Below are 13140 nucleotides of genomic sequence, written 5' to 3' on the forward strand. Positions count from 1 at the left end.
ATTCGTGATGTATTGTACTAATACAGTTAAAATGTATTTTACTTTCTTTTTGCTCATCTTCGGAATAATATAGGTTTTTACTGTTCTCTGGAAATGTTACTTTCCGGAAAAGTTTTTTCAAAAAACAGTGAGTCTTTATTTTCAATTGACGTAGTCATATTCATTGGTTAACAAAATAAAAGTTTAAGGTATTTCGTGTTTTTTTTCCATAAGAAACTAGATTTGGTTCACTAGGTGCACATTAGACCTTTCAATGATTTAAGGAACATGAATATTAGAACTTGGAATGTTATGACGTTTAAAAATGACTATTGTATCGAAATTTTCACTGAAAAACTACTATTTTTCATTAGTATTTTCTTTTTGAACAAAACTATTTTTTAATCAATTATTGGTGAGAATTTTTTTTATCTTGTTGATGTATTTTGAATGTATGTTTATTCAGTGATTTATAACTTGAAAATATTCCTTTTAGAAATTTATGGATTACTCTTTACGTTAAATCAAGAGAATCGCCCTCAAGAGATCTCAGGCTTCAAGAGAATAAAAATTGTATATAAATGTTTCTACCTTTTTATAAAGATGGTGTTCATCATGAATCAAAACTCTATATATAGATTTTAAAATAATATTTGAAAATTTTTCATAGCTCATCAAACGTTACAACAATTTGTTCAAAACTTTCGACAATTTCACTAATAATAAATCTGAGGTAGTAGCTGAAGAAAAACTTTACAAAAATCACTAAATAATTGATAAATTATATCCATTAAACCAAAAAAAACAACACTTTTCAATCACGAAATAAAGTCATAGTGTTATGCAAAGATTTTTAAGGTGTAAGAATTATGATTAAAAACATTTTTTTCTTATTCAGAACTTTATCTTCTCTTCTATTGTGTTTCTTATTTCTAGGAAATTGTTTTATGTTTAAAAACAATATTAAAAACTGGATAAATGACATAAAGGCTCTTTGTAATACTGTTGATTTTCTTTTCCTTTCAAAAATTCAATGTCTTACAAACACTCTATGTCTGTTAGATTTACAAACCTGATAAATAACAGAAGCTTAATTTAAAAAGTCTAAAATACTAATGGCTTCTTCATACCTTTAGTTTTCTTTGCCATGTTCGTCATGTTTCTAAAAAGCTATTTCATATCTTATTTCTAGTAACTAAAAAACTTTTAAGACAAAATTAGTTTTTCTAAGATTAGTAAAGAGCTCCATTAAACTGAAGATCGGCAGAAACAAAGGTTCATAAATTTCATTAAACTGGATAGTCTACTTTTAACATACTACCAAGGTAAGTGAAGCTGCCCACGTGATCAATCTTTTCGTTACCCAACGAAAGATGACCTTTTCGTATTTACTTATTCCTAGCCTTAGTGAGTGAGTGTTCTTAACATTAATTGTCAAATCTATTCTAGAACCCTGAACTCGCAAAACTTTCAAAAGTTCATTCATTTTGCTCACACTTTATCTAACAGCATAATCTATGTCCAGGAGAATTTCTGATCCTTAATTGATTCCATGGTCTCGCATTGCCTTTCCTGTGCTCCTTAACAAAAAGTCCATTAAAATGATCCATGTAAAGGAGGACAGAACACAGCACTGTTTAACTCCTGATTTAAAACAAAGCCAGCTGCTAACCCCATTTCTAACCTTAACCGCAGCAGGAATATTCTCGTATATAGCACTAATCATTTTAATGTATTTATCTGGTATACCATATAAGTATAAGACCTCTGCTACAGGTCTTCTATCAACAGTATCAAACACTTAATCATAATCTATAAGACAGAGGACCAAAGGTGTTTGACAACTAAGAAAATTCTCAGTTATTAACATAAGAGTGAAAATTTGGTCGACGTATCCTCTACCTTTTCTAAAACCGCACTGTTTTTCTCTTAGAACTTGGTCTACAGCATCTCTGAGTCTAAAATGTATCATATTACTAAGTAATTTACTACCCGCAGAGACCAGACTAATGACTTTATATTTACGACACTCACTCTTTTCACTTTTCTTATACAGTGGTTTAATTAAGGTTTTCTTAAAACCGTTAGGCATTTCTCCATTTTCAAAAATCATATTCATAATCTTCAATAGCTTATTTCTAACCTCTGAGCCACCATATTTAAAAAACTCAATTACCACATATCAGCAGCTCGAGCCTTATTTTTTTTCAATCTTTTTAGTTCTGTTGCCAATTCCTCCTCAAAAAACTAATCTTTCTTCACGTCCAAGGTATCACAATTTTTTTCATTTTCGTCTACTTTTTTTCCTGCAAATGTATCTCAAATTCTTGATTAACCTTCGATTTGCTGTTTTAATCACACTCCGCAATACAATTTACGGTGGATCGAGTAAATGGTCAATTGGTAGAATAAAGAATAATTTGAAAACATATTTTTCTGACAAGATTAAGCTAGTGGGAAAAGAAGGTAAAAAGGTTCGAAGAAAAAAATAAATACAGCCCTGAAAGACGATAAACAAATTCATATTAGAAGCAGCAAACACCCTATTATATTTTCAGAAGTCCCAGGCCTATGCTAATAATGTTGTCTACAAGCTAACAAACTTGAGATCGATTTTGTTTTAATATGGAAACAAGATTAAATCCACGTTAACACATTCTTGAAAAATTTGCTCGACATAGATTTAAAGCGTTAGACGTTATAACTAGTTTTATTACAAACAATTATTTCAATAAATCACAACTGCAATCTGTTGTCAAAGCAAAAAATATTAAGATATACTTAACATATTAAGAAAATTAAAATGATATGTTTCAAAATCGAAATTTCAATTATTTAGAAAAATATTATTTGAATAAAAATAAATTTTACTTATATTTATTGTTATTAATTTTAAATTTTAAAGTCGAAACAATTTTAATATGGTAAAATTTATTTAAATGTAAAATATTGAAATATTTTAGACAAAATTTAATCACATTTTCATATATTAAAATTTAATAAAAGTAAATGCATAAAAAGTCATTTTACCACTTAGTTATGCACTTGCCTCAAAAATTTCATATCAATAAATATAAAAATGAATGAACATAAGCCCTTGTCAATTTAGTGTACCGCCTTTCTTCAAGTCTAGTATTCTGTCAATAATTATACATAAAGCGGTCGAGAATCTCTTATGATTGAGATATGTCTCTTATGATTTCGGATATACAAGTTTCATCAAATTTAGTTCTACCCATCAAAAGTTACGGGCCTGAGAAAATTTGCCTTATTTTGAAAAATAGGGGGAAAACCCCTTAAGCTTCTTATCTTAACAAAATCATATCATCACATTCAGCGTATCAGAAAACCCTACTGTAAGAAGTTTCAAGCGCCTATCTATAAAAACGTGAAATTTTGTCTTCATGGGTTTCCGTGAAGTCCGATCACGGGTTTGTGTTTATTTATTTGTTTTTTGTTGTTGTTTTTTTTCCAGTGGTGATCGTATCGACCTAGTGGTCCTAAAATGTCGCAATGGATTCATTCTAACGGAAATTTAAAATTTCTGTGCCCTTTTTCAGTGACGAAGAAAATTGGAAGGCACCTAGGCTCCCTTCCAAGCTCATTTTTTCCCCATAGTCACCATATCAAAATTTTGAGACAGCTATCTTGTCCAACATAGTCGACAAACCTAATAACTATTTCTTTGAAGATGACTTACTCCCCCACAGTCCCCGTGTGAAGGGCTGTAAGTCACAAATTTTGACAATTGTTTACATATAGAAATAGTTATTGGGAAGTGTATAGACGGTTTCAGGGGATTTCTTTTGGTTGGGAGAGGGGATTCGAGGGGATGGAGTTACGTGGCATGATATTTCCATGGATAATTTATCATGGGGGAAGAGAAATTCCATAAAGGGGGCGTAAAAATTTTTAGCATTTCTTAAAATAAATATTGAGAAAATAAATTTGAAAAAGTTTTTTTTTTAACTGGATGTAAGGAGCAGCACCAAAACTTAAAACGGACCGAAATTATTACACAAATGAGGAGTTTCATCTCCTCCTAAATACCTTGCTCTTTACGCTGAAGCATTTTTTTATTTTCAATTATGTATTTTACGACCTTTGTGATTCAGGGGTGATCCTTAAAGAATTTGGATAAAATTTAAGCTTTATTGTAAAAAGTGAGTTATTGACAAGAGGACAAACCCTCTCATATACGTAATAAGTGCATACGAATATAAAAGCTCGAAGGGGTGGGGTTACATGGTATGATCTTTCCATGGATAATTCATCATGGAGGAAGAAAAATTATAAGGGGGGGGCAAGATTTTCTATCATTCCTTAAAAAAAGTAAATAATAAATATGAAAAGTTTTTTCAACTGCATGTAAGGAGCAGCATTAAAACCTAAGACGAACAGAAATTATTACGCATTTGAGAAGGTTCACCCTCTCCCAAATACCTCATTCTTTATGCTAAACTATTCTTTGCAATTTCAAAAATTTATTCTACGACCCTTGTGATTCGGGGGTCATTCTTAAAGAATTGAGATAAAATTCAAGATTTAGTGTAATGAGCGAGGTATTAACGAGAGGACGAACCCTCTCATATAAGCAATAGAAGTATACGAATATAGAAGCTCGTTATGCAAGTTAATTCGTAAGATACGGTTATTTATTACTAACAAAAATGTTCGTAAAAAAATTAAAAGTTCTAGATGTCTTTTTAAGTAACCAAAAAATTGAAGGGCAAATAGGCCTCCTACCCCACCCCTTTCTTATCAATATTGTCCGATTAAAACTATGGGAAAGTCTTTTAGCCACAAAAAAATAATTGCAAATTTAGTTTTTATTATTCATCTCCGGAGAGCCATAATCAAAACAATTATCAATTCAAAATCGTTCAGAAACAGTCATGAGCATCTACTCGAAGCTGACACCAAGGGAAATGTAGATATCTACACCGACGATCAGTAATATATATAAGAGTAAATCAGAAAGGAGTATAAAAGACAGAGGATTGGGAAAAGAAAATAGACGCTTTAATTTTCTTGATGATCCCAAGTCCACGGGAAATTTTCCCTCTTATTATTTGAATATGCCAGTTAAATGATAAATTTTAATCCAAAAGAACTCTCAGGAATCGCACATATCGATCCGGGGGACGACTTATGGAGCCTCTTGGTGTATAAGGCTCAGTAATTGTGGGGCAGCTCACACCTTTACGAGAAAAAATTAGAAGGTATGACTTTCTTACATTTAAAGTTAGTTGATTTATGTCAATCCAAAAGAGTATTTTTTCAGTCATTGCTTGAAGCTTTAGAAAAAGGGAAGATTCGTCTGGAGCTGCAGCACCTAAAGTAGTGTCATCTGCTGATACTATCAATTCTTCTCGACTATGAGATGTGAACACCAACATACTCTGAGAGTAAGACTTGTGACGCAATCCACAGCAAACATTGTTAATTGGGGTGTTCAAAAGTTGGCAGGGATCGTTCACATAGATGAGGCAGGCCCAAGAACAAAATCTTTGGTTACTCAATATTCAATTGGAAATCTTTCGTCTTTACCTTCCTTGGCGATAGATCTATCAGTTAAGTATGACGAGAACTAAGACAATGCCTCCCCACGCACACTAAGATGATAAAGTTTACCAATGAAAATCTTACGTGTTAGGCTGCCAAAAGCCTTCTTTGCATCAAGAATAATGGCTGCCGGAAAAAAAATTAGAATCTAAAGATAGTCGTATAAACTGAAGAATTCTATTACAAGCATGTTCTGTAGAATACTTTGCGCAAAGCCTGAACTGATACTGACGGAAAAAAATTAGCTTCGCGAAATCTCACGAGACGTTTGAGCATTGCCCTTTCAAATATCCTAGAGAACACTGACAAAAGAGAGATCGACCTGTAGTTCGAAGGATCCTTATGGTCACCTCCTTTAAAAAGAACTATCACACGTGCAAGTTTAAGACCTTAGGAAAATAATCCAAGTTGAAATGACCTATAAATCAAATGGTTAATTTGGGTGATAATAGATGGAAGAATATGTTTAATTACTCTAGCAGAAATTTGGTCAAAAGCTGCTGAAGAATTCTTTAAACACAAAACAATATTTCTTATTTCCTGCATCATAACCTCCCCAAGAACTATTGATTTCAAGCACAAAGAACCTAAGAACTGTTTCCAACCCTGTGACACAGAGGAATAAGAAACACTATTAGTAGTTTTTTCCCTACCTGCGCAAAGAATTTGTTCATATGATGCCGTATTTGGCCTTTTTCTGTTACAAGTTGATTGTCTACAATGAGAAGCCTTGGGAGACGTTCTGGTTTCACGGACATCCAACTAACATCTTTAATTACGTCCCACGTCTTTGTTACATTTTTACCACAATCAACAAATCTCTTTGTAAAATGTTCTTTGTAAAAACTTTCTCTTTGTAAGAACTTTAGCTTAAAGAGCGAAGCATTGAGGTGGGGACAACCCTGTTCACAAACGGAATAATTTCTGTTTGTTTTAAGTTTTGATTTCACTACTCACTTGCAGTTAAAAAACTTGTTTTTTCTTCATTTTATTTAATTTTTAAATAATATACATAAATAATAAATTAAATCAAAAATATATAAAAAGATAAATAAAAATAAATGACTCATTTATTTTAAAGGAAAAATAAATAAAAGATAAAAATCAAATAAAAGATAAACAATAATAAAAATATTTCAATAAATAAGAAATCAAAAGAAAATCAAAAGAAAATCAAAAAACTTTGAAAAAACACAAAAACCAAAATATGAAAAAACTGAAATATGTAATTTTACCACGCTGCCTAATCATTACAAAACGAAATTATCGTATAGAGGAGAAAATCCAGGATAATACAAGCTAGTGAAAAAAATTAAATTATAATGTAAGTATTTCGGTCAATACGCTTGACAGTCTCAGTGCACAAGATTAAAAAAAGAAGAAAAAATTTGATAAAAATCAAAAGAAAAAATAATCTTAAAACAAACACAAAAAGCAATACTTGAAGATTTGAAATAAGGGATTTCAACAGACTGGCTAATCATGATAAAACAAAAAAAAAATCGTTAAAGGAGAGAAACAATTATAATACAAGCTAGTGAAAACTGTGTATTTAAATGCAAATTTTTGGCTAAGTCACTTGAGAAACTCAGTGTATAATATTTCAAAAAGAAAAGTACTAATTAAAATCACAAATCTAGTATCACTGATTATCAGTCACAAAAAAAAGATCAGACCCTGTGCTTGTGCCTTTGGCTAGTGAAAATGCGATTAACGAAGTTTTGCAAATTGTCTGGAAGCTAAAGAGAAGTGGAATTTTGATCTTTATAGACTTTCCATCAGCTATGAATGCAGTCCGTACTGAATACTTCAAAGGTCGGCATATGAAATCTTTGAGAATCATCATTGGTTTGCCTGTGAAACACATAGGGTCGAAAATATGGCTAGAGGTAAAAAAGTCTACTTTCAGTTCCTGGGACATTTTTCCTGATAACTAGTTAAAAGTGAGGAAAATAGGCTATTCTGTTGTGTTGTAAGACTTTTTCTCCGTATTGAGAAAATAAATGATTTTAAGAGTCCAAAGTGGCTGTTCCAAGACTGTGAAATGTCTAAAATATCTTTTTGCCTGATTTTTGTAGTTAGTTTGGTCTGGTGAAGTGCTCACACCAGGTTCATTTTTTGTTTTTTGTTAAATTCTAGTTGTGCATCTGTGCCGCTATTCTCAACGGATTGGTGCCGAAAGCATGTTTGTTTTCTCCGCTGTAAACTCGCAATCAACATCGTATGGTTAGTTTTGCTCAATTTTAGTAGCGCTGGAACTGACAGAGGGTGCAGTCACCTAAAATAGCTAGAAGCAAACCCTATAAGTACTTGAAATTTTATTAAAGTGGTATGTGATAAAGATAAAATAGGATAGAGATAAGATGATTTCCTTTATAGTGAATATTTTACTCAGGAAATGATCCTACATTGTATTAACCCATCTGACCAGAGTTTGGCGCTTTTTGAATGCAAGGGATTTTGGAGAAGTTCAGAATACTTGTTTTCAGCTATTCCTGATACTGGAGTCGATGTTTTCGACGCTTGCGAAACTTTTTTAACATAAACGACAGAGGCATTGGCACTTACCATTCTCAAAGGATACGTCTCTGTTAACGAGATACGGGTTACAAAGAAACAGGAAGAATTGGCAATATTCATGAAAAATAATATATCTTACAAAGTATTTAGTGAATACAGTTATCTCTATTCCAATGTCAGTAACTGCCTTTAATCCAATAATGTAGATTCATCGGCAGAATTCTTAGTTTTCAGACTTTAAATCAGATTTAAATGATGTAAGTCGTCCCTGAACAAGTTTGGGTAGAACGTCCCCGTAAAAACCATGGATATCCAGAAGTCGAATACAATCTATAACTGGAAAGATAGGCTTTACCGCTCCTATTTGGACCAAGTAAAGCAAATAAGTTACAGTTCACAAAGTACAAAATGTACTTACAACAATCCTGAGGAAAGATAAGCAGTCATATTATACCAAAGAGTTTTTGGAGACTGAATGATCACCGAGGAAAACATTGTTATTAGTTAACAAACAACTTGGCGAATCCTATGTGAAAACTTTGCCACATGAAATGAAATTCACGGAAGAGACTACTTGCACCAATGATAAACAGGGTGTAGTAAAATTGCTCAATACCCACTTTGCCCAAATTGGTTGCCCGAAAAAACAGCTTACATCACATCAACCAATGGTAAGCAGAATAACAGAGACTTTCTAGCTTTTTTAATTTCCTGTCAGTGAAAAATTAATTTTTTTCACCCATATGTCGACAAGAAATTATAAACTTCTCTCGACTACTGAAGAATGGTACCTCGTCAAGAGCAGATGAATCCACAAAAACCTACTTAAGCAAATAATCCCGACAATAGCTGAAGTCCTAGCGCATATTATTAACCACAATTTCAAGGAGGATATATTTATTCAGTGCCTCTAAACAGCTCGATTCATCACTCTTCACAAGGGAGGGGATCAAACAAACCGGTCAAATTACAGGTTAATACCTACTATTTCAGCATTTTCAAAATTACTGCATAGATGCATTTATAATATACTTGCAAAGTTTTAGATGAACACTGTATTCTTCTCTTCATCTTGATTTGGCTTTTGTAAAGATCACTCAACTGAACTCGTCATTTTTGTCATTTCTCTTTGTTCTCAACCCACAAGATAACGGAGAAACAGAGGCTTCAATATTTGTTGACATAAAAAAGGCATTTGGTATAATTGATATATTATTTTATTCTGAAATTTAATTAAAATCAATATGGAATAAGATGTCCTGTAAATACCCTAATAACGTCATACTTAAAAGACAGAAAGCAGCATGTAGATTGGGTTGATGTTATGTCATCCAAAGTCCTACAGCTAAATATTGTAGGTGTCCTTGAGGATTTTATCCTAGTCCCTCTACCAGTTAGCTTTTACATAAATGACCTTACTCATTCATTAGATGAACGTGGATTGACTGTATTCTTATCTGACGGTACAGCAAATAGTATAAAGGTTCAAAATGAAACCTCTATAAGATAAAGTGTATCAGATGTGACAACATGAATCAAGGGATGGTTGAGCTTTAATCATCTTAGTGTTAACTGCGATTAGACGAAGGTAATTGTATATTCTAGAACCCAGAAAACGTTTAATCTTCTAAGTAAAATCTTGATCGAAAAATATGACTTGAAAGTGGAGAGAGTTGAAACGATGCGATATTTAAATTGGATTATATTGGATGCTAATTTGTCATTTAAGACCAATACTGATAAGCTTCGTATTAAGCTGAGTAGAAATGTTGGGATAATTTGACACCTTTAGAACGTTCTACCATACCATTCAATGCATTGCATATGTTTTTCTCTTGTCCATTTATATAAAAACTACTGTGCCATAGATTACACGAATAAATTCAAGACCCATCTTTATCCACTTCAAGTTCTCCAAAATAAAGTTTTGCCAACCCAACAAATATTTATTCAGTAGTTTTTTTGCAACTTTTGAGACATAAAAGTTAATATACATTTCTTATTTCAGAATTTGGCAATGCAGCTCATATATCAAGTCACGTGATTTTATTTCTCATGATATCAATAGAAGAAAAATCCCTTTATAACCAGGAACATAATCTTCTTAGTTTCATTCGTTTTCAGTTGGAATCAGTTATTTAGTGTAATTTCTATTGGTTTTGTGTGTCATTTGTTTATAATTCGTGATGTATTGTACTAATACAGTTAAAATGTATTTTACTTTCTTTTTGCTCATCTTCGGAATAATATAGGTTTTTACTGTTCTCTGGAAATGTTACTTTCCGGAAAAGTTTTTTCAAAAAACAGTGAGTCTTTATTTTCAATTGACGTAGTCATATTCATTGGTTAACAAAATAAAAGTTTAAGGTATTTCGTGTTTTTTTCCATAAGAATCTAGATTTGGTTCACTAGGTGCATATTAGACCTTTCAATGATTTAAGGAACATGAATATTAGAACTTGGAATGTTATGACGTTTAAAAATGACTATTGTATCGAAATTTTCACTGAAAAACTACTATTTTTCATTAGTATTTTCTTTTTGAACAAAACTATTTTTTAATCAATTATTGGTGAGAATTTTTTTTATCTTGTTGATGTATTTTGAATGTATGTTTATTCAGTGATTTATAACTTGAAAATATTCCTTTTAGAAATATATGGATTACTCTTTACGTTAAATCAAGAGAATCGCCCTCAAGAGATCTCAGGCTTCAAGAGAATAAAAATTGTATATAAATGTTTCTACCTTTTTATAAAGATGGCGTTCATCATGAATCAAAGCTCTATATATAGATTTTAAAATAATATTTGAAAATTTTTCCTAGCTTATCAAACGTTACAACAATTTGTTCAAAACTTTCGACAATTTCACTAATAATAAATCTGAAGTAGTAGCTGAAGAAAAACTTTACAAAAATCACTAAATAATTGATAAATTATATCCATTAAACCAAAAAAAACAACACTTTTCAATCACGAAATAAAGTCATAGTGTTATGCAAAGATTTTTAAGGTGTAAGAATTATGATTAAAAACATTTTTTTCTTATTCAGAACTTTATCTTCTCTTCTATTGTGTTTCTTATTTCTAAGAAATTGTTTTATGTTTAAAAACAATATTAAAAACTGGATAAATGACATAAAGGCTCTTTGTAATACTGTTGATTTTCTTTTCCTTTCAAAAATTCAATGTCTTACAAACACTCTATGTCTGTTAGATTTACAAACCTGATAAATAACAGAAGCTTAATTTAAAAAGTCTAAAATACTAATGGCTTCTTCATACCTTTAGTTTTCTTTGCCATGTTCGTCATGTTTCTAAAAAGCTATTTCATATCTTATTTCTAGTAACTAAAAAACTTTTAAGACAAAATTAGTTTTTCTAAGATTAGTAAAGAGCTCCATTAAACTGAAGATCGGCAGAAACAAAGGTTCATAAATTTCATGCGTAAAACTACTACAAGTCACCAGAAAAATTAATAAAGCCAAAATTAACTGGAATTTATAGTAGATAAACGAGTCAAATTTTAAGTGAACAGAAACAAAGAGAAGTATGGCTGATGAACACTGTGCAATTTGATGACTAGAATTTAGTTTGAACTTTACTTAACAAAGCAAAAACTAATGAATGTGGACTTTGACTTACTTACTTGACTTAAGTCCCGTCCTTTGTGGCTGTATTGGGGCTTCTTCTCTTCTGAACAACTGATGAATGTGGTGACGGTAGTTCGATCTATCTGGTGCTAGACGAAGTAGCTGGGGAAGTTTATTGGCCAGGAATTTTTGGTCCATCTCTTACAAGGTCGGCCTCTCGGGTGCGTGCCATGAACTTGTCCTTCGAATGTGATTTTTGGGAGCTGGTTGGCCGACATTTGCTGGATATGGCCAAGCCAGTGGAGTTGCTGGCTTCTGACCCGGTCCATGATGGTGCAGGGACAACGGAATAGTTTTTGGAGGTCTTCATTTGAGACTCGGTCCATGTAGGTGATCCCTGCAATGCGTCTAAGGCATGTAGTTTCAGATGCGGAAATTCTTCGCTCATTGTCAGCCTTTATTGACCAATTTTCGCTTGAGTATAAAGTAATTGGGATTATGAGAGAGTTGAAGAGTCGCACTCTTAGAGAAGTTGACAGAGTCTTGTTTTTCCAGATTGGCAAGAGGTTCTTGAAGCCGGTGCCTGCCAGGCCAAGTCTTCGTTTTATCGATTTTGAGCAGTCGTTATCAGAAGTTAGGAGGCTCCCTAGATAGATGAAGAAGTCAACATTTTCTACTGGCTCTCCTTTTATTGTTAGCTGCACGTTTCTTGAAGTAGGATTTCCAGACACCAGCATAACCTTGGTTTTGGCTGTGTTAACGACCATCCCAAAGCCCTCGGTCGCCGACACTAGCTCGTCGGTGTCAGCTTCGAGTAGATGCTCTTGACTGTTGAATTTTTCGATGTCATCTGCATATGCCAATTTATCGATAAGCTTCCCTGCAATTTCTGCACCGTCAACAGTCTCGGCAAATGATAGCGCTGCATTGAGGAATAGGTTAAAGAGGTGGGGTGACAAGAGACAACCTTGAAGAACGCCCGCCAATGTCAGAAACCCCTCTGTAAATCCCTCGGACGTTTGGACTTGGCTGACGAAATGTGAATACATTCCTCTTATCAGGATTACTATGTTTTCAGGAACTCCATAGTGTAGCAGGATGTGCCATAATGCATCTCGCCATATCAAGTCAAAAGCCTACTTTAAATCAATGAAGAGTAGTAGCAGCTCTTTTGCAAACTCGATATACTTCTCCATCATTTGCCGAATGGAGAAAATCTGTACTATGGCAGAGCGGTCTTTTCGAAAGCCTGCTGGGTATTCCCTTAAGATATGGTTTGTCCATAAGTGACCGTCTGAGATTTCTGACGGTCAAGGAGTATTTTTGTAAGAATTTTCGCCGGTTGGCTAGTTGAACTAATTGGTCTGTAGTTGTTAGAGTCGCCCTTTTCCCCCTTTTCAAAGGGGGGACGATGGTGGATTTCGCCCAAGATCTGAGGAAGTGGCCCGCTTCCCAGACACTTGTTATGACTTTGTGATAGA

This window comes from Artemia franciscana, chromosome 12 (assembly GCF_032884065.1).
Source record: "Artemia franciscana chromosome 12, ASM3288406v1, whole genome shotgun sequence".
Taxonomy (NCBI): domain Eukaryota; kingdom Metazoa; phylum Arthropoda; class Branchiopoda; order Anostraca; family Artemiidae; genus Artemia; species Artemia franciscana.